This window comes from Cavia porcellus, unplaced genomic scaffold (assembly GCF_034190915.1).
Source record: "Cavia porcellus strain 051 isolate PalLab524CR breed Dunkin Hartley unplaced genomic scaffold, mCavPor4.1 scaffold_19, whole genome shotgun sequence".
Taxonomy (NCBI): domain Eukaryota; kingdom Metazoa; phylum Chordata; class Mammalia; order Rodentia; family Caviidae; genus Cavia; species Cavia porcellus.
In genome coordinates this window covers 61,952,724-61,973,073 of record NW_026947502.1, presented here as the reverse complement: position 1 = coordinate 61,973,073, position 20,350 = coordinate 61,952,724, and the positions used below count along the sequence as shown (strand labels likewise).

Below are 20,350 nucleotides of genomic sequence, written 5' to 3'. Positions count from 1 at the left end.
TGGTTTTCTATAGCATAAACTGTCACTGCTGGACATGTGATATATTTCAAAATAACTAGCAGAACTCCCAAGTTCCTAACACATAGGTAGTTTATGTTTGACAAGCTTGAAGTGCTTATCACACTAATTTGATAATCATGTGCTGTGTACATTTGTGTGCATGTATCAAGGCAGCATAATGAGCCCCAGAAGGATGTACATACAGAAGTACCTTGGTTTGTGGATTTAATTTGTTCTGCAGTTTTGGTGAAGATGGCTGCATTTCTGTTTGTGTCAGAAAGATGGCCGCAGTTGTGCCCATCACCAGGTGCATTTGCAAAGATTCTGCCAAATGCTTTTGTTTGCTAGCCTAGTTGTTCACAAAGAGAAATGTTTGTGAGCCAAGGAGTTACTATGTATCATGCATTAATAAAAAAAGAATGAAAAGTATCATCTACAAGACTACCATTAAGGTTTAACAGTGTTTTCTGAGAAGGTGAATTCCTATACCACATCCAAATTGGGTTTCACTTTGATCAAACAATCCTTCCATTAAAATAAGATCTAAAATAGCCCACTGTTTTAAAGAAGGGTAAGGCGTAAGAGTTGAATGTGCTGATAGCATGGTCTATGGAAGAGAAGGGCATCTGGAAGCCACAGTTCCATGGAACGTGCCAAAGGACCTCCAAGGAAATCTTATCCTTCATTGTCAGCCCTGGAAACAGAATTACATGCCCCTCATCCGACCACTCACTCACTCCCCCATTCACCGTGAGACTCTTACCAGGTGCAGTATATCAAGTCAGCATGTACACATCTGTGGAAGGAGACTCAGTGTGTGCCTTTGAAAACACTGCCTGAGAAATTCAGTGAGGTTCCTGCCCCGGAGCAGCTCTTGTCGAGCTCACTTGTGGCTCTCACTTCATTTCCTGAGGGGACCCAGCCAGTCTCAAAGCTGCCAGGAGTGTACAGCCGTTTACACAATCTGACTGCAGCCTGCTGGAGCGGCTCACGTGCCCAGCTGCTTGGACTGCGACACATGAGGCAGCTGTGCGAGCCCACAGGCCTCGCTCGGCCACCCAGGAGCTCTCCCTGGAGAGAAGAAGCGGGCTCCAGCCCACCTGGCTGCTGGGATGACACTGAGGTCAATCTGGGAGAGGCCTGGAGTCTGTGAACCACCCCTCCGGTCCTGAGCAGGGCAGAGCAGGGCTTCTGAGGCATGGTGCTCCCCATAAAGGTTAGCATTTCACTTCTCAGGGGCTGGCATTTGGGGAAAGGAGATTAAGAAATGAGATCTAGACAAGCATAAATTTCAGTTTGTGTAGGTGTCATGCAGCTCAGCATCTCCGTGATTGTGTGTTATTTACTATCTGGAAATCAGTGGCAACATATTTCTAAAATGGGGATAATAGTAAAACCAATAGAGCTAAGGGTAAATGAGTAAAACCTCATAGAGCTAAGGAGAAAAAGTATATGCGTGCGTTGCTGTTTCCCATAATGTTGTAAGTCTCAATGCTACTAACCTTAGTGATTCACATTTTTAAAAATCTAAAATGAAAACTTCCAAGATTATAAATTTGCTTTCCTTCTTCTGCTGATATATCCCAATATTTACTGAACTCCTTATTCTTGCCAGACATTTTACAGAATATAAAGCCATACACACTTCAAAAGGTTATTGCTCCTTCAGCCTGAGAGCACCCAGACGCCTGAAGAAAGTAGAAAGGCATTTATATTTACTGTGTACATAAATGTGCACAGATACATTGTGTACCCGGATCTGAAAGGGCATCAGACACATAGATTAGCAATATGCACAATAACCTCAGTAGTAAATTTTATCGATGGTTTACAGACAAGCAGATGGAGCAGAGCTTCGAGCACTATGTGACAAGGATACAGAGGAGGATACAGAAGCAGGATACAGAGCTTCCTAAGCCCGGTGACCCAGAATTAAATGCTGTCCTTTCCCCACCACAAAGTGGTGTGGATGTGCCTTCGGGAGCTCCTCTGCACCTCGTTACTCCACCGTGAAAGAGAATAGTGGCTGCTACATCGGGGTTTCTGAAGACTCAAAAGAAACGATTTCCAGCACCTGACCTGACTTCCATAACACTGGCATTTGAATTTAGTTCTGTCTAGCTGATAATCTCAAAACTCATGATCTTATTTTACATCACAAGGAAGTGGGCTAATGGAATGTTCCTTTAGAAATGCGTTAGAAATCAATCTTAGGTAGAATATTTTCTGGATCTTAACTGTATGATTTCGTTTTTTAAATTCAATGTAAACTCCCAACAAGTGAGGAAAGTAATGACTGTATTAAGTAAGGTGTGGGCTACTTTGCCCTAGTAAACAAGTCTAAAACACAGTGGTTTATGTAAGATGGAAATTTACTTCTTATTCTCGCATATAACGGTGCAGAAGTGTGGGAGCCACATGGAGCAAACCGTTCCGCTCCACGGGTCATTTGCAGAACCCAGCTCAAGTTGGCTCACTCTTGGATTTCAGTTTCAGCCCACAAGATAAAAAAGAAGAGAGCAGACAGCATCCTTGAAGGAAGTGACATGGGACTCACAAACAAGGCATCCACCTCCATCCCAGCCGCCTCACCAGAGACTGAGCAGTGCTGTCCAGCAGGTGGAGAAAATCACATTGGTGAGACATGGTTTGAGAGGTGAGAAGTCATAACTGTGGCTGGAGAAATGCAATACCTATTTCAAGTCGTGCTGAAATAATAATCAATAATGTGGTGGATTTTACTTTCATGTATAGTTAGATAGGATTCTGGATAGAGTTATAGGTTAGTAATGAATTCCTAATTTGATCTGTAAAATGTAACACTTCAAGACAACGCAAATGGAATCTCCTACATCTGATCTTTTATACTGATGATATAACTAATTTCCTTCCCCTCTAGTTTTTATAGCCACTAATGTTTTATTGTAGCTGTCTGTAAATCTCCTTCCCTCACCCCGAATCTCCTCACACAGGGATCTTGTCTTATGTACCTTGGTAACTCAGAGGCCAAGCAGTAGGTATATAAATGCTATAAAATGAATGTGGGATAAACAAATAAACTGGAAAAATGTGTTGGAACATTTTAAGTTGTTACTGACTGATTTACCAAGTACATTTCCTGGACATTGCTAGATGACAGTGGATGAAGAAAGATCAGATGAGACTCCTAAGTGTGTTCCTTAAGTATGTTCAAATGTAATGGATCCTATATTGAGCAGATTCTTTATTCCCTCAGATAAACACATATTTATTTAAACAGAAAACAGTAATGCATGTGCAACTTTAAATGCAATATAGTTATTTGTGCCACGAAGTGGTTTCATCCCTTATATACCCACTACATTCTGTTGTTCTTAGCTGAGTCTTTGAAAGATCTTTGATCCCAGCGAGGGTTAGGAGAGTCTCTCACTTTCCCAAAGCAGTTCATGAAACCTTAAAATGGTTCTTTTTCTGCTCCCAGAAAAAAGCTAACCTGGTGATTTATTACACTTTTCTCTCTTTTCCTAAAATTTCAGTATCTACTTTTTAAAAAACTTTTGCCTGCTTTTAATTTTCATCTCCCTGGCAAGCTGTCCTTGTTTTTCTTCCCTTTCCTTTTTTTTTCCATTTTTTGGAAATGACAACTTTCTCTCACCCCAATCATCTCTGAGCTGGAGTTCTTTTCCACAAGTCACTGCGTTTGTCTTTTCGGCTTTAGTGCAATAAAAGGTCTTCCTCCAAGCACTTAGACTTCAAATCAGACAGGTTTCACGATACGGTCTCATGTTGTTTGTCCTGTTTTAGTATCATCACACGCTAGGAGACTAAGGTCCCGTGCTTAGACCCTTGGTCATGTACTCAAATTTATTTTTAATAACCAGAATATTTAACAAATATTTCTAAGGGAGCTTAGACTATGGTTACCCTCGAAGGAGACACATAGAACATGTAAAAGACAATGGCAATCAGTAAATCTAGTAATTCACTGGTTCTTGGTGAATTTTACTTGAAATATAAGTTATGTTGAACTCTATCTTGAAACAAACTCAACTATATTTATTCTTAGCCAAATGTTCTAATCTAATATATGCTGTTCAGCAAATAACTTCTCTAAAACAACCCCTGCTATTCAGGAAAGTTCAGTAAAATATTCTATGTCTCTGCATTGCTTAGCAGTGTTGCAATGTATATGTTTTATGTGTGTCTATGTTCAGGCATACCTGTGTCTAAATTTTGAGCTATCTGTCTCTTTTCTTGTTACTGAAAACTACAGATACTCTATACAATATTTATGCTCCACAAAGGTTTGTTGAATTAAAAAAAAAAAAAAAAACAACAGGGCCTTACTCACTTCTGCATCTACTAGCTACTCAGCATTGTGGCAAACACTGCCAAACCATGGCAAATAAAATCTATGCTCACAATTAACAATACAGCCAGGGACAGAGAGACAACTGCAATTTCTGCCATTCGTTACCTAACAAGTACGATAAAATGAGCAAATTCTAGACTTAGTCTAAGCATGTGGTTTAATTTGATAATTTTTTAAAAGACAATTAGTAGTTTTCCAAGTTAAAAAAAAAAGAAGGTTGAAGTTTAAAATGGACTGCGTATCTGGGATTCTAGACATGTATACAATGTAAACTACATATTTTTAAACAATTTGAAATTGTTATGAATGTTTTAAGAACTATGCCCTTGTGGTCACTGCAGCCTGGTTTGCTGAAGTGAAAAGCACACTGGAGAATTCAGTAATCAGAAGAAAGAGCTCAGGGCTGACTTCATGCTTCTGAGCCTGCACAGAGCATGGCACATCGAAAGAGTGCCAGGCTGTCCTCAGTGTCTCTGTGCCCGCTGCAGTGGTGTGTGAAGCACTGGGTAATCTTGACTCGGTACCACGGAGTTGAAGATGCCCGTACTGGCTGTGTACTTGTCTTCTTTTATGCAAAGCATGCACACACGGTGATAGGACTATTTCCAAAAGATGAGAAGTATAAAACAAAAGAGGACTTTATTCTGAGAACACGGAGAGAGAGAACCGACACCCCCGATCGCTGGAGTCTGGCTTTCTCTCTGGCGGACACGTGGCGTGGGGGGGGGGGCATATAAGTAGTCTAAGCTTAGGGTAGTTCCCTAGGGCCATTAGAGATGCACAGGTATCTCATTGGCACACGTTTGGTGCCAGGGGTAGATTCCTAAGCATAGGGGAAGATAGAGTCACAGGTAAATCCCTAGGGGCGGGGGAAATAGGAGCTTCCTGGTTCCAGTTGAGGCTTTTCTGGCTACAGAGTCCTGTGTGGGCCAAAACCCTTTCACACAGAAACCAGACAACTGCAAGCATGAGTAGAGGATGCTTATTAGATGTATAATACAGGTGGGTGTCACAAAATCATGGAAGAGGTACAAGAGAAAAGGCTCAGGTTGTTATTGTGAAAGCTAAATGAGGTCAAAATGTCTGCATTTGTCTGCGTTTTCTAGAGGAACAGAAATAATAAGTAGAAGGGTTTGTTGCGAGGAATTGGCTCGTGTGATTAGGAAGGGTGCCTGTTCCCAAGATCTTCAGGATGGGTCAGCCAGATGGATACTCAGACCAGTGGTGTGGCTCCTGTTGAGAGGTCAGCAGTACTGCGCCCAAAGAGAGCCAGTGACTCAGGTTAAGGCCAAAGGCATAAACAACTGATGTCCAGTTCAGAGGCAGCAGGAAGGAGTAGTTCTCTCTTACTGGGGAAAGGACAGCCTTTTGCTCCATTTACACTGTGAACCAGTTAGACAAGGCCTGTCTCTTCTCAGTCTACCAGTGGGAACGTTCATCCCAGAGCACTCACAGACAGCCCTAGGAAAATGTTTCATTGACTATCTGGACAGCCATGGTCCAATCAGATTGACACAAAATTAACCATCAGCCTATGAAATGCCTTGCACAATGATTGAAACAGAGCTTTAGAACAGTCTTAAAGAAATGAAAGAACAAGTGGAAACAAAGGCAAACAGCTTTTCCAATCCCTATTTCATAGGAAATAGGAAGCTGAGGATCACTGTGGAGAGTGAGCTACAGTGAGCAGGCTCCGAGTTCACAATTCACAGTGGCACGCTGAGCAGGACTGCTCTCACAGCAGGAAAGAGGGCTCACAATTGACCATAGCAAAACCAGAGGGAGAAAGTCAGCGTGTGGCCAACCGAAGGACATGGTTCTGCCCACACACTGGGATGCCATCATTTAGCGTGATCGGTGATCCAACAGAAAGGAAGGGGAGCCCTGCTGCTGGACTTTATGGCTTTCCTGTGATGCTGCACCCACCCAGTCCTGTAAGATCCCAGAAAGGGGTGCAGAAACCACATAGCAGTGGTAAGCTTAACTTTTAGTAAGAAGAGAAAGAGAATCCATGAAGAAAACAAAGTAGGATGAGCAGCGCCAAACAGGCTTTACAACAGATTCTGCCGTTTCACCTTGCTTACCTCTGAATACACTTCCTGAGCACCTTCTTGTGCCAGCTGGGTGCGGACTGATACCACTCACGTCTCATTCATGTAGAAACATCCGGGATCCTTCAAGGTGTCCGTTTTACAAATGACGACGTCAGAACTTGGCAATGAAGATTGTTGTTCAAACCCAGGTCCTCCTATCCCAACAGCAGAACGTACGAGAGACCCCGGTATTTCTCCCAGCTGGTATCTATTAGTATATGAAGCCTGACAAATTGAGATGTGATTTCTAAAGTCTCTATAAGCTACAAGAAATCTTGCTTCTCACATGCTTAAGGGAAAATAAACCTATTCACATAGCAAAGCAGAAAAGTCTCAACTAAAGAAATTTTTACCTGTACCTGTACCTAGGGGGACGGTTACCATGGTGAGAGGGGAAGTGCAGTGTTAGCTCCACGGTGGTCAGAACAGCTTCCCGCATCTGGATGTCTCTAACTTAGCTCTGATGTTGAACTCCTGCTTTGGGCGCTGCGTGGCAACCTTCTGTGGCTGAAGATCTTGATTTCTGATGCACACTGCTCTAGCACAAAGGAGATTAAGCCACATGCAAATGCAGTCTCTCAAAATGAATTGGCAAAACACGTTTATAAAGACTATTACCACTGATTGTCTTCAACAAAAATGTAATGAAGTAAATCTTAACAGTGGATGAATCTAAGGAAAGGTAAATTGGTATTTTTCATACAGTTCCTATAAATTTCATGTTAATTTAAATGGTAATAGGAATAAAAGCAAAGGCAAAGTAAAATGAAATATTTACCATCCAAAACAGAATGGCCTTTGTAGCTGAATAAACTTAATCTGAATACCAAGTAAACATTTCGTAAGTGTGGGATTTTGAGAGTAATTTAATCTTTCGAAGCATCAATATTTTCAGTAAAATGGGACAGAAAGATTTTGTCATGTAAATTTGTTATAAGAATTAAGTTATTTCGTGTAGCATACTTAATCATATGCCATAAGTAAGATATCATATATATGTGTGTGCATATATAAAATTGTTATTGTTTGCATGATGATGATTTAATTTGCCTAAATTATGTGAGCAATCTTTTCAATATTTTCTTTAAGAACACATGACTCAGATTTATTGTAAACAGATTTGCTAGATTTAATCTTTTTAAAAAATCAATTTTGATCAGAGTCAAATTATAACACTTTGAATAACTGTATCTGTCTTTGGGGAAAGTGAGTAGACTCCATAAGACTAATAATAAAACTTCCAGAACGTGTGAGCAGATTTGCTTCCAGTCTCCTCTCTGGCAGTGATTGTCAAAACAAAATCTTTTCCCATAGGGTAATTTGTCAGTAAACACAATTTTTCCCCAGCTACTGTTTAATACCATTTCCCTTTTATGAGCCCATCAAAAACCCAAAAAATCCACTGCATACAAAAGGTATAGTTGTCTAAAGATAGTTTTTGTAAAATTAACATAATTGTTGTTATTGTTGTTGATAAAATAATACAAATAATGCTAATACTACCTGACACTTTCTAACCTTCCTTGTAAATTGAAATTACCGTACTAATGAATCTATACAGCATCTTTTAGATGACAGAATCATGAAGGAAACAGAATAGGGCGGGGGTGGCCAGAGCTAGGGCTGAGATGAAGGAAGAGGCTGGCAAGGGACCCTGGGAGCCAGACGTGTTCAGCCCTGGCTCCTGCAGGAGTGCTGAGGGAATGGGCCACTGGCATCACTGCTCATCTCCACTGTAGTCACAGACCCAGGACCCTACTACACAGGATGTCAAACTGCACAGGATAAAGGCACGCACTCATTGTCTGCCCTTGTCAGAGAGGGCAAGATCTACACCCAGCTAAAACTGGTGGGCTTCATCAGCTACAATGTCCTGCTTGTAGTGTTGCTATGGTTTTATAAGATGTTAGTTACCACCAGAGGTCTGGCGCACAAAAGCTACATTGTGTCTCTCTGTATGACTTCTTCTAACTGTGTACCACCAATTATCTCAAGGAATTTAATTGGGGAAAACATGCCACTTAAGGTCTTGTCTAGCTGTGTTCTTATCATAAATCTTCTGAGGCAGAGAACTTGCTTTAGACCCCTTCATCTGTTTTAATCACACTTTCTCCAGGTAGTCTTCTGCCTGTTCTAACACACAGCCCCCGAGTCTGTACCCTTTTAAAGCAAACATCCTGACCCCACATGGATGTGTTCGATCTGCCACTTGATGAATGAGGGGAAATATCTCCAGGAAGCGTAGGAGCCACTGGGGTGAACGGTTTCTTGGAGGTGCCTAAGGGAAAGATGAAGCTCGGTCTCTAACAGGATGGATGCAGATGGGGCAGCCTGCTACCAGCGAGGGCATCCTCATGGGTCTGGGATCAATTAAGACAGCATGAACTTCTAACCCGTGCGAACTGCACAGCCGAGGTCTGGCCGCCGTGATCTCTGAATTTCCAGGGTTAACCACGGCTTTTGGTGGCTGATGAGGGCCCCTCTTCCTTTGTGTATCTTAACGTGCCAAGTTATGGCCTCTGAGGCCCCTGAGCGGAGAAAGTTCCCTCCCCTTTACTTTCAGGGTAGGAAAAATAAAGATGAGACTAGGAAAAAAAGAAGTGAGAGGGAGAGAGAGAGAGAGAGAGACAGAGAGACAGAGAGACAGAGAGAGAGAGACAGAGAGAGACAGAGAGAGACAGAGAGAGACAGAGACAGAGACAGAAAGAAAAGAAAGAAAAAGAAAGAAAGAAAGAGAGAGAGAAAGAAAGAAAGAAAAAAAAGAAAGAAACAAGGAAGGAAGGAAGGAAAAAGAGAGATCCCAAGCCCTATGAGTGGAGCAGTGGCTGGCAGGTAATAAGTGCTCAATATGTTTTCATCAAGTATTTATTTGCAATAAATATTACAAGAAATTCCAACTCACAGTTCTTGATCTATATACCAGAAAAAAATCACCCATCACTTTAAAGGCTCCCTGTCTTTCATCTGATGCCCCAGCCAAGCCTTTCAAGTATCCTACACAGCAGAGATTTGCTTGGTGGGGCCATGGAGGCAGAAGCAGACTGCAGTGCTCGCCAGCTCACTTAAAATGGCAAAGCTGGGTGGCAGCACAGCCAGCGGACTTGGCCCATGTGATAAAAGCAACAGCCGGCCCTGCATCAGAGTTCGGGGTGTGTCTGTATATTACTCAGACGCTGCGTTTAGCCGAGCAGGCGTCCTGCTTTGGATCTTACCCAGAACTCGCGTATAAAAATCCAACGACCTTCTAACAGCTCACTCGGTGTCTCCAGCTGTCCTCTGCTACGCCCGTTACTGTCTCACATACACTCTGTAAGTGAGAAAGCAATCGGCGTGATCCAGAGCTGAAAGTGGTGACTGTGGAGCTGCGAGTGGTGAAGTCTGTGTGCAAAGTTGCCCCTTCCAAATCCAGGTCTCCAGACTGTTGCATCTTGCATTGCAGGGTCAACTTGGCATTAGTGAGAGTGCCAGCTCACTTTTAAGAGGACCCCGTCACATTTAATTAAGCTTTTCATGGTCCCGTTTGTCAAGACAAGAGGGCTGCACTGTCTCAGCGGTTTCCCACGAAGAAAAGACAAGACGGTGAAGACTGTTAACTGTAACCTAGAAGGTGCTTTTCGATCCATGCCTGTTACTACGGTTCACAATAATTTTTACATCCAGAAAAAACTACCAAGATGGGAAGCTCCTTGGATTATTACTTCTCTGTTACAGTCTGAATTCACTTCTCATGTATTGATTTACTCATTTATTGAATAGGTATGTCGTGAAAATTATTAAATGAATTTCACTACATAGGAGCTTATAGAAGACATAAAAGTAACGACGTTCAGCCTGCGTATCTGCTGTGAAATTGTCATTGTCTAGCGGTCACATGTCATCCATGTTCTATCCCATTCCATGCGCAGCCATAGCTGGTGCTTAATGAATGCCAATTAAAGGTGGGAAAATGTAGGTTCCTGGCCTTTCTATTAGAAATTAATGATGCTGCCAGAAGACAATGGGAAATAAATTCCGTGCCCCCCAAAAGAGAGGCTCAGATTGTAATGTAATGGATCTGATTTATTCCGTTGACTCCATGGAAGGTTTGGAGTTTAGTCAAGGTAACACAAGTCAGTCTCGTATACTTCGTTAGCCAGAAATCATTACAAGGATGATTTCAGGTGTGTTTCTACCAGGAGTGCCCAGCTTACGAAAGTCTGTTGCTATTCATTATGCTAAGCTGAAGCCAAAGAGATATGTGTTATTTTTAAGAAGTACTGGCAGTAATTCTTGTGATCAGGTAAGCTGGGGAACACTGATATAGAAAAATGAAGATATCTTATTTCAGTGCCTTCAGAGCAATTGTTTTAAGGTTGAAGAAAACTGTTGAAAGTGAAAAGAAGGCATATAAATTTCATTTGTTCTTTCTTCTCTTTCGTTCAACAAATACTTTTCCAGAAACTAGGAACATTTGAGGGAGAATTTTCCAAAATCTACATAAGTTTAAATATGCGGCATTAGTGTTGTCATTCATGAATTCTCTCTTTCCCTCCCTCGTTCTCTCCCTCCCCCCCCACCTCTCTCTCTCTCACACACACACACCACTTTTTTGAGACTAAAGTATGCTACACTGTGATTATTCAGAGTTAACACAGGGTCCCATGAATATCTCCAACTGTGCAGAAGTCCCACAAATTAAGGCAATTGTTCTAATTACAAAGATTAATGTAGAGATGTCCGCTGCTAATTCATAACCTTGAGAAGTCATTTAGCCTTGGTCCTAGCAATCTCTGCTACACTGAACTGAATAAATGGGTCTATAAGCTAACACATTCTATTTAAACTTGCTGACACCTGGGGCTTATTTGCAAAACAAGCCTGACTGTTTCCAGCCACCCCACAGGGGTCCTTTTGTATGCCCTCACTGTCAGGCTCTGAATTTCTTAGCATCTTTGGAAAGAGCTATCACCTCTATGTGGATGGAAACATATTCTCCAGAGCTGTTTCCCAGTAACATTTATTTTACCAATAACATGCTTAGTTTGCTGTGTAAATAACCTTACTGATTAGGCAGCCAATGCAGCTAAACACTGTTGAGTTACAATTATAGATATTTAATTATTGGATAATCTCATAATACCTACAAAAGGATCCCAGTTTGTTTACAGGAAGCAATTTAAAACTTGTTTCTTCTCATTCTTTTTCTTGTTTAAAGGAAAACTGAAAATAATTTTGTCCTACCCTGAAACCCCAGGACTCAGTTAAGGCCCTCTGAGCAGCACAGACTCGAGGGCCCCTCTCCGGCTGAAGTCTGGAGCTAGGGCCATGATTTGTTTTCATTTGATAAACAGAGAGAGCTGTTCTGTTCTGAGACCTCTTTCCCCCCACTCAGAAAGGGGGTGTTTATGGACAGCTGTGGGGAATTACTCACAGGAGATTTAAACAGTGGAAAAAGAAAACATCCTCTTTTCATTTTGGACCCGCCCAGCCCACCAAGGTTTCCAGACTTACCCCACGGCAAGATGGATTTGGTCCACTGCAGACTTCCCTTGGAGACAGAGCCCCAGGCTGTCCAGACTGCTACAAGACCCAAAGAAGAGACCCTGCTCACTGAGGGCATGAGGAGGACCCAGGAGCAGGGTGCCCCAGAGGGCTTTGCTGTGCAAAAAGCTTTCAGACTAGGTGTAGGCACAGACAAAGTAGAGAGCCGGGCTGTATTACAGTGTAACCTAGGGAATGAAAGCACAGATCACACTATGATTTCAGCAAGGTCTTTAAACTCCCTCTGAGCTAATGAATGCAATGTAGATTTTCTTTATTTTATCTGGCTATATGAACCTTGCATAAAAAAATCTCTTATTTAAAAGTTTTCAACTCATTCTTTCTATATGTTACATTTCATTGTTTTCCCTTGAGCCAAAATGGATGCAAAAAATGAGAAATTTTGTTAAATGACTTTAGAGTAATTTCCTCACTCATGTATTGAAATGAGTGGCTGAATTTTAATAAACCATTCGCTAGCTATGTTGTCATTAGATCACAGCTGGGTGTTCTGGGAGATACTTAAAAAGATTCGGAGCTTAATTAAATTTGAGTATTGCCAAATCTTTCTTGTGTGTTGGTTGCACATGACAGTTTCATAAGCAAGATAACTTAGAATTGCTAAACATTATCATTCCAGCTTTCTTACTTGCTAAAGTCTTTCATGATTAACCTGATTTTTCCTTCTTAAAATATACCTTCCAATAGTATCATACCTATTTTGCATTACTGAATTTTTGTCCTCAGAGGGTTTATAATTAGTACGTAAAGGTTAGCTGAAATTAAACATAATCAGTAATATTTGTTCTAGAGAACTCATAAAGTAGTTAGGTTTTCTTTAGGCCTCCAGGTAAAATGATTTTTAGAACTCACTTTTTTTTTTGCCTATTTGATTCATTTTATTAAAGATAGCATGCGCTGGAAAACAAATATGACATAAGGAAAGCTATTTATAAAAAAAAAAAAAGTCACCTTTGCCATGAGATTACTCCAAAGAAAATGTTTGTTTTATTTAAATTATCCAGGAGTTGAAGCAGAAAGATGTTTATTCAGTTTTGCAAGGGAAATAAATCAGTCTCTTGACTTTTAATTCTTGTTGGTCTTTCAGTAAGCAGATGCCCTGGAGGAACAATTCTTTCTCCTTTGCTCCCTTGTGTGTTCACACCTTTCTGCCCAGCTCAGTAACTCCTCCGCTTCTGTTCATATCCCAGGTTTATTTTCATCCCTATTTTTAAGCAAGAAGGACTTTTAAGCCCTATTCCTTCCCGGACTCTGCGTCATCTTGTAGGAGCAACGTCTGTCACCCTCTAGCCTGGCTCATTTCACCACTAGGGCGCCCTCTGTGCCACCCATGGTCTCGCACATGCAAGCTTTCATTCTTTCTCTGGCTGTGTAGTATTCTGCAATTTCCTAACCCGCTCATGTGGCAGCCGACCCTGGGTTGACTCCGCATCCTGAGCACTGTGAACAGAGCCGCAATGCGGAGGACCCTTTCTCCCAGGTACCAGCTTCTCCCTCCCGCGTGTTTTCTGCAGAGGGAACCTGTCACGTGGTGGCCCCAGCTTCAGGTTTCCTGCCTGATACCTGCTGGCACATGGAGAAGCTGAACAAGTCAGTTTCCTGAGAGGGATGGTGGGACAGCCGTTGTCAGGGTCAGGAAGGGTGATCGCAGTCCGGGACCCGGAGAAGATGGTCAGTGCGGACCAGGGTGGAGGTGAAAGAGAGGAAAGGCTCGGGGAATGTTGGGGAGGACGCGTGCAACTGGACCCTTCCAAGAATTCCCAGTGCCAAGGAAGAGTTAAGTGGTGGTGCTGCGCAGGGCAGTGGCCCTTTCCTGGTCACTGAACATTGTATTCACAGCATGATACATGCTACATTCCTGATATAGATGATTATTATGGCCAGGAAAAATACACGTAGAGTGAAAACGAGTAAGTTTATTCATGGGCACAAAATGTAGCCCATGTGGAAGGAACACCTTTCCTCCAGGGAGGGATCTGTGTGGTGGTCAGTCTGGGGAGAGGCCTACCCGGCTGAGCTAGCCTGGCCCTGGGGACCTACATAAAGGGAGGAAGAGGGGAGTGCTGCATGCTGGTTTCCTTGCTGGGGGCTGTGGCTGAGCTCGGGTCTCCCGAGGACTAGGATGAGGACGGCAGCAGTTCTCTGGGGAGGTGCTTGGGTCCTCGCCTTGGCCTTGAGCGTGGCCTCCAGCCCAGGTGTGGACACTGCGCTGGGAGCTCTGTGCCTGGCCTTACCTCCAGGCCTGTAGCTGGATCCCTCAGGTCTCCAGGCACAGACAAATCTCTTGCACTCTTGGTCATCTAACTCTGGATAGGTCACTACAGTGTCGAAGAAGGAAACCCAGTTTTGTTGTGTGGACCTTTCGTAGGCTTGTCCAAGCATCTTTGCAAAGCCTGCCCTGGGCTGTGACTACCCTTAAGTAGTTCTTCATTTAATTTTGAGTTCTTTGAAGCTGCTGAGCTCCTGAGCAGAGCTGGAAAGGAGAACAGAAGCAAGCTAGATAGAGATAGCTTTAAACAATTAGCCTGGACTCCTTGGGTTTAAAAAGTCCATTCATGGCTGGAAAATGAACACGATTTATCCAAAAGGTTGCAGCTGCTATGTTCTCTTGAGAAAACACAAATCAAGACCTATCCATGCCAGGTTTTCTTGATTGCCTAACTTCAGTGATTCAGAGATAAAATCCTAAAATAGGCGTTTATAAAGGGAAGGAAAAGAGGAGGAAAAGGCTCAGACCTGGGGCTGGGGCTGCGGCTCGCCATGGCTAGTTCTCTCACTGCAAACCTTTCAGCCATTCTCCCCTGACTACGCCGCTTTCTGTGAGAATGTGTTTGTCTCTACACCGACAAACATCTCTCTGTAGCATGTCCTCTTCTGTCCATACTGGTGGCTATTTCCAAAAATGGGATAATGGAGGCCTTGAATGGAATATTGAAACCAGAAAACTTAAGCCCTCAGATAAAAGGAGAAACAAAAAGGAAGAGGAGAAAATAAATTTTCCCAGGAATGCTTGCATCCCTACAGATTCAGTTTTCAAAGTGGATTTTCTTTGAATAGGATTTAGATTTGCCAACAGGCTATTAGGATATAATACTCCACTCACAATTCTCCAAGAAAGGATCTAAGGTTTGTTGTAATTTCCCCATTTTCCCAGAGATGGGTAGAGCCAAGAAGAAGGGTGAAGAAAAATGGGCAAAAGATTGTGGGATCAGGAAAAAGCTTGTTGGATCCTATCCAGTCGTCTTCAAAGGATAACCTCTTCCAAACAGAGCAAACCTTCAGGGGGAGATTATGCAAAATGCTGCCTTCCAGCACCCCTGAGAACTTGCCACCCCAAGTCCATTCAGAGTTGAGGATTAAGGAAACTGGGGGAATGAAAGCATCTATTTATCCACAGTCCATGTCTAGAAGTGTTCTTCTGGGCCGCTTGGGCTGGACCTGTGACTTGATCGGTGGTATGATCTTTGCTTTTATGATTTTGGGGGTGGAGGTGCATCTGCATTGTGTGATAATGCTGTGCTTATTTTTTCCCCAAGGATCCTAATTGTGTAACTCCTGGCTACATTTCCACAGACAAATGATAGAAATCAGTGTTGGAAAAGACCTATTAGGTCATTTTACTCCCGCTCCTGCCAATGAGGGTTTTGTCTCTAATATGTTAGATGAAGCATCCACCCCTTCCCTTGGGAGATTAGCTTCCACAATCCAATTAGTTCGCACTGCCAGCCCATTTTCTCTGACACCGTATTTACAATTCATAGCACTGTTTTTATAGTGCAAATCCTCAAAAAACTATATATTTATTTTCTCATTGTTTTCAAATTTTAATTCACTAGCCAAGCCTATTTTCCATTTCTTCCAAAACTCATTCATTTACTTCTTCCTAGAACCTTTGTTTGTTGACAGTTGCCATTCTTTGTGTAACTCCATAGTAGATACAAAGGCTGCAAAGGCTTTGAATTTGCACGTCTTATAAACAGGAACATATACAGTGGAATTATGCAAAGAAGTAAAGCATTTTCATAAAATTAGGTTTCCCTGGTATTTTGTCCCTACTTTCTGTAAGTTTCTGGCAGAATGGTCAGTAGCTTGAGTGATAGCAGCAATTTTGTATCTCAGCTTTCCAGCTGTGAGTGTGTCTGTGTGTGTGCCTATGCACATGTATTTGCATCTGTCAGATTTTCTGCCATAAAAATCCTGGCTCAAATTATCTGGTGAGACAAGCTAGGCAAAGATAAGACATAGGAGGACAAGACAAAAAGAATTAGGAACTGGAGACACTCAGCTTTCCACCAGGAGGCCACGCTAGCCCAAGACACAGACCCTGTCTGTGGGCTGTGAACATTGTGGCTCATCTAGGGCTTCCATGGGCTGGGATCCTGGTGTGGGCAGTTCTCAACAGCAAGGCGTGGCCTTCTTGAAATTTTGTTTTCCCTCTGTGTAAGGTCCTGGGTTTATGCCTGCCTTGCCTCGTTTCTCTCCTCTGATTCTCTGGCCTGGTCTTGGCCTGGAGATCATATTTGCTGTCCTGTTCACCATGTAGATTTAGGCTCCTCCTCATGTCCTCTTCCAGCCGGTGGGGTTAGGAGGAGCCCTGTTTTTTGATCTTGCCCTCTGACTAAGCTCTCTCTTGAGGCTCCTCCACGTCATGGTGACTGAAAACCAACACCTGCCCAAACTCTGTTCTTTTTCACTCCTTGCTTTGAATTTGGCAGTGAAGCTGACCTGCTCACTCATATTTATATTCCACTCTAGCTGAAGCTGGTCGTGGCTCCCAACAGCAGCCTGCTAATGTGGCATTGTTAGAGAACTGTCACTCACAAACACCAGGGTCCTGCAAAACTCCTGCTTGGCTGTGCAGCCCATCAAGTTCTGCGGCCCCTTCTTACATTTGTAGGTGCTCCTATTGATTAAAAAAATGGAGGAACAGGCTTGCAGAGTGGCTAGAAAATGCAGGAGAACGCAGAGTCTAGATAAGAGGATAGGAGGACAATGCTTTCAGCAGGCTCGGCATCACTTTCATCACTACCTATGTAGCTCCAGACACCACAATCGGTTCCCAGGCAGGAATTGCACAGCATCTGACAGGGATTACTAACTAACTGCACATTTTTTGGCCCCTACCTTGAGCTTTGGAGTCTTGCGTTAGAAGGTTGCTTGATCAAGAACTGACTATATGACCCAGCCCTGAAGTCTGGAGGAGACAGAGAAAATATTGCCCAGCTTCTGTGTAGACATCTTGTGACAGTGCATCTCACCTCCCCACTCTCCACACACTGAGTTATTTCACCGAATAAGGAAGTGATGTCAGTGATGGGTACCTGTCAAGCAATCAATCAGTAAAACCAGCCAATAGAAGCACCACCAGTAACAACTAAGAGACTGCTAACTTACTTTCTCCTATTCATAGATGGAGTCCCTCAGAAGTAGGGTCTGAGACTTCTGTTCCTGTGAATGTTATGAATTAACTGAAAATCCACCAGGAAGGAAGTCAGGCATGATAAAAAGTGAAAGTTACTGGGTGAGAGAGTGGGCTCATCCAGCCAAGCCAGCTAGGTCATAAAGGAGGAGGTCTTTCGGCATTAGATGCCAGTCTGGCCAGTACTGCTGAAGGCAAGGAGGGGGCTTGTTCCCCAGTACATCCCTCAGCCGTTAGCTGTGGGTGGCTACCACGGGCAGGGATGGCTTTCTAGGCCAAGCCACTGACAGTCAGAGGACACAGGGGACCACATTCTCCAAGGGAAGGAGGAATTGATGAGCAGTTATCACTGGACCTACAGAGAAGCAGGAGCTCGGTGACTCAGTAGGTCAAAGCGGGACACAAGTGTTTGCCATGAACACCTTCTGATATGGCCATCGATCTCATTAATATGCTACTCCTGCTTTGTCACAAATTAACAAAAGAGAAATATCATAAAATGAACTCCAAAAGAACTCCACAAGAAAGTCTATCACTATGAAATACAGAACATTTGACCAGATTTGATATGATTGAAACTGCTGAATACCTTGCGCAAGCAGCCTCAAACACATGGCTACTCAGACGGAGTCAGACACTGGCTAACCTGTGATTTTCCTCCTGCCCAGATGCTGGCAGTAATACTGAGACATGAATATGATAAATAATAAAATGTGAAGCTTTTCTGCAAAGGAAGTCCCTGAAACATTAGCATTGTGGTTTTCTTATTCAGAAAAAATGATAACAGTGTCATTAATAAGAATCACAGTAATCACAGAGATTTTTAAAGTTCTTTAAATTTAGTTGACAAAAACATTTATTGAAATTAGGTGTTAATGATTATTATTCTCTGTATCCCTCAAGGAAACTCAAGCACACAGGTTTATAATTCAATTAAGAGCACACAGCACACGGTGCACGTGTGATGCACAGCAATGTGTTGTCAGTGCTGCTGGCTCCATCACAGGGAGCTCAGTGTCGGGATGATTGCAGTCTACCTTGACAATGTGTTAAGGAAGACACTGAGTCACTAATTTTCTTTGCAAATGCCTCATGTCCTAATGCATGAGTGGAAATATTGAAGAGCAGCAGCCTCCGGCCTTTCGTGCTTAGTCCTTGTGCAGAGCGAGCTCAAATCTGGTGGCCACCGATATTGCCCAAAGCACACAGCGTTGACACACGTGCTTCACTCTTTCCTCGGGGCCTTCTCACTGTGGAGGGGGCCACAAGAGCACAAAGCAGTGGCTCAGAGACCTAAGCTGAACTAGCAAGTGGTGAGAAAACTGAGTTAATTAACAGAATGTCTATCATTTTTGAGCACTTAGCTAATACTGTGCCAAGTATTAGTACCGTCCAGCTGCCTGGCTATTGCGTGGTGCTTTGCCTCAGTTTACTCTCTTCTTTGCCTATGGCCCATACTTCCGTGCTCACAGATCCGTGTCTGATCCTGGACTCCCTCTGCCTGACCATTGCGAGTCAGTCCAAAAGAACACACAAGCCACATGAGCAATACCGAGGAAGTGTCTTTCCCTGGATTCATCTAAGTGGCGTTGGTTGGGAAGAATTACTTTCTTCCCTATTCCTGCTGTTATGAGAAAATGTCAGTTCTTAGCTAACCATAGTCTCCGTCTGCCTTGGTCAGAACGGTTAGCTTGAGGAAACACATCCAGTAAAAAGAGGCAGGTTCAGAAGATGGAATGATAATTTAACCATTTGATTTCACACACATACATTCACTGAGGGTGTTTTCACATTCACACATATCGTCACCAACTCTTATAGAAAGTTACTGGCTTATCCCTTTGTTGCTCTTATTTTATAACTAGGAATACTAAGGCTCAAAAAGTTAGTGTCATTATCAGAGTTTCCACTTTTAGCCAGGATATTAATTCCATATTTTCACGCTTCAAATTCAGTTACATGCTATAACCCTCAGGAAATAACTTCATTAATAAAATTATTATAGTTATCAACACTAAAGATGTTTTGACATGAATCAAAGTAATGATTTTGCACATGTGTTGATATACATATTTAGCTCATGATTTTTGTTTATTTCTTACAATCCATCCAGATATTCTGGTCACATCTTTTTTCACTTAAGAGAGTGAGAATAAATATAATGGCCAGGTATTGCAATCAAAAGAAGTACTCTTCACAATTGAAGAAATTTTGAGGAAATCTTTTTTAAACCATTTGTATGATACCATGCAATACTTGCTATGGAACAAAGAAAGAAAAATGCTGACTGAATACATCCCTTCTTATAATGTTACTATGAAACAGAAAGACTTGGAAATTGGTGTTTACTTACTGATTATAGTACAATTGCAGTGAAAACATTTTCAAACATATGTTTTCAAGACATCTTTATTGTATAAGTGTTATTGTATAATAAATACATATTTATTGTATAAGAAAAGCTAAGTAATGATTTTTTTTCATTTTAATATAACCTTTGGCAGAAATGGAGAAAAATCAAAACATTTAAAAAGCTATAGGATGAGGAAGAGATTTTCCCAATTTTATGAAGTCATACAAACAGAATAAGTGTTATTTGCCTATTTTATCTTTATCTTTTATTTGTTATCATTTACTCAGATTCATTTGAAGAGCAGTTAGGAATTTTCTGAGATTCATCCTAAGTTTCACCGCTTCTAGGATGACGTCTCTGAGACCTTGAGTATTAGAGGCTGGAATAAGCAGAAATGCAGAAGAAATTCCTGTAGAGGAGGCACTGCACAGGGCTCAGGTCTGGTTCGTTTCTAGCCTTCTCCATTATTTTGTAGCTAATACTTCTCCATTTATTCTACTGGTACTTAATGAGCACATCACATGTACCAAATGCCACTACACAGTAGCCATGCACCCATCGTGTAGCTGTGAGGAGGCCCAACAATACAGCAA

The 20,350-nt window shown here is 42.3% G+C and overlaps 1 long non-coding RNA gene across 1 annotated transcript; it reads right to left on the bottom strand.

The window, feature by feature from the left end:
• Positions 1–3,521: 3,521 nt before the first annotated feature.
• Positions 3,522–10,967, bottom strand: LOC134471672 (uncharacterized). Its single transcript, XR_010041248.1, has 3 exons — positions 9,657–10,967; positions 6,436–6,977; positions 3,522–4,950 (listed from the first exon to the last, which is right to left on the bottom strand). It is a non-coding gene; the product is annotated as an uncharacterized LOC134471672 (long non-coding RNA).
• Positions 10,968–20,350: the final 9,383 nt, after the last annotated feature.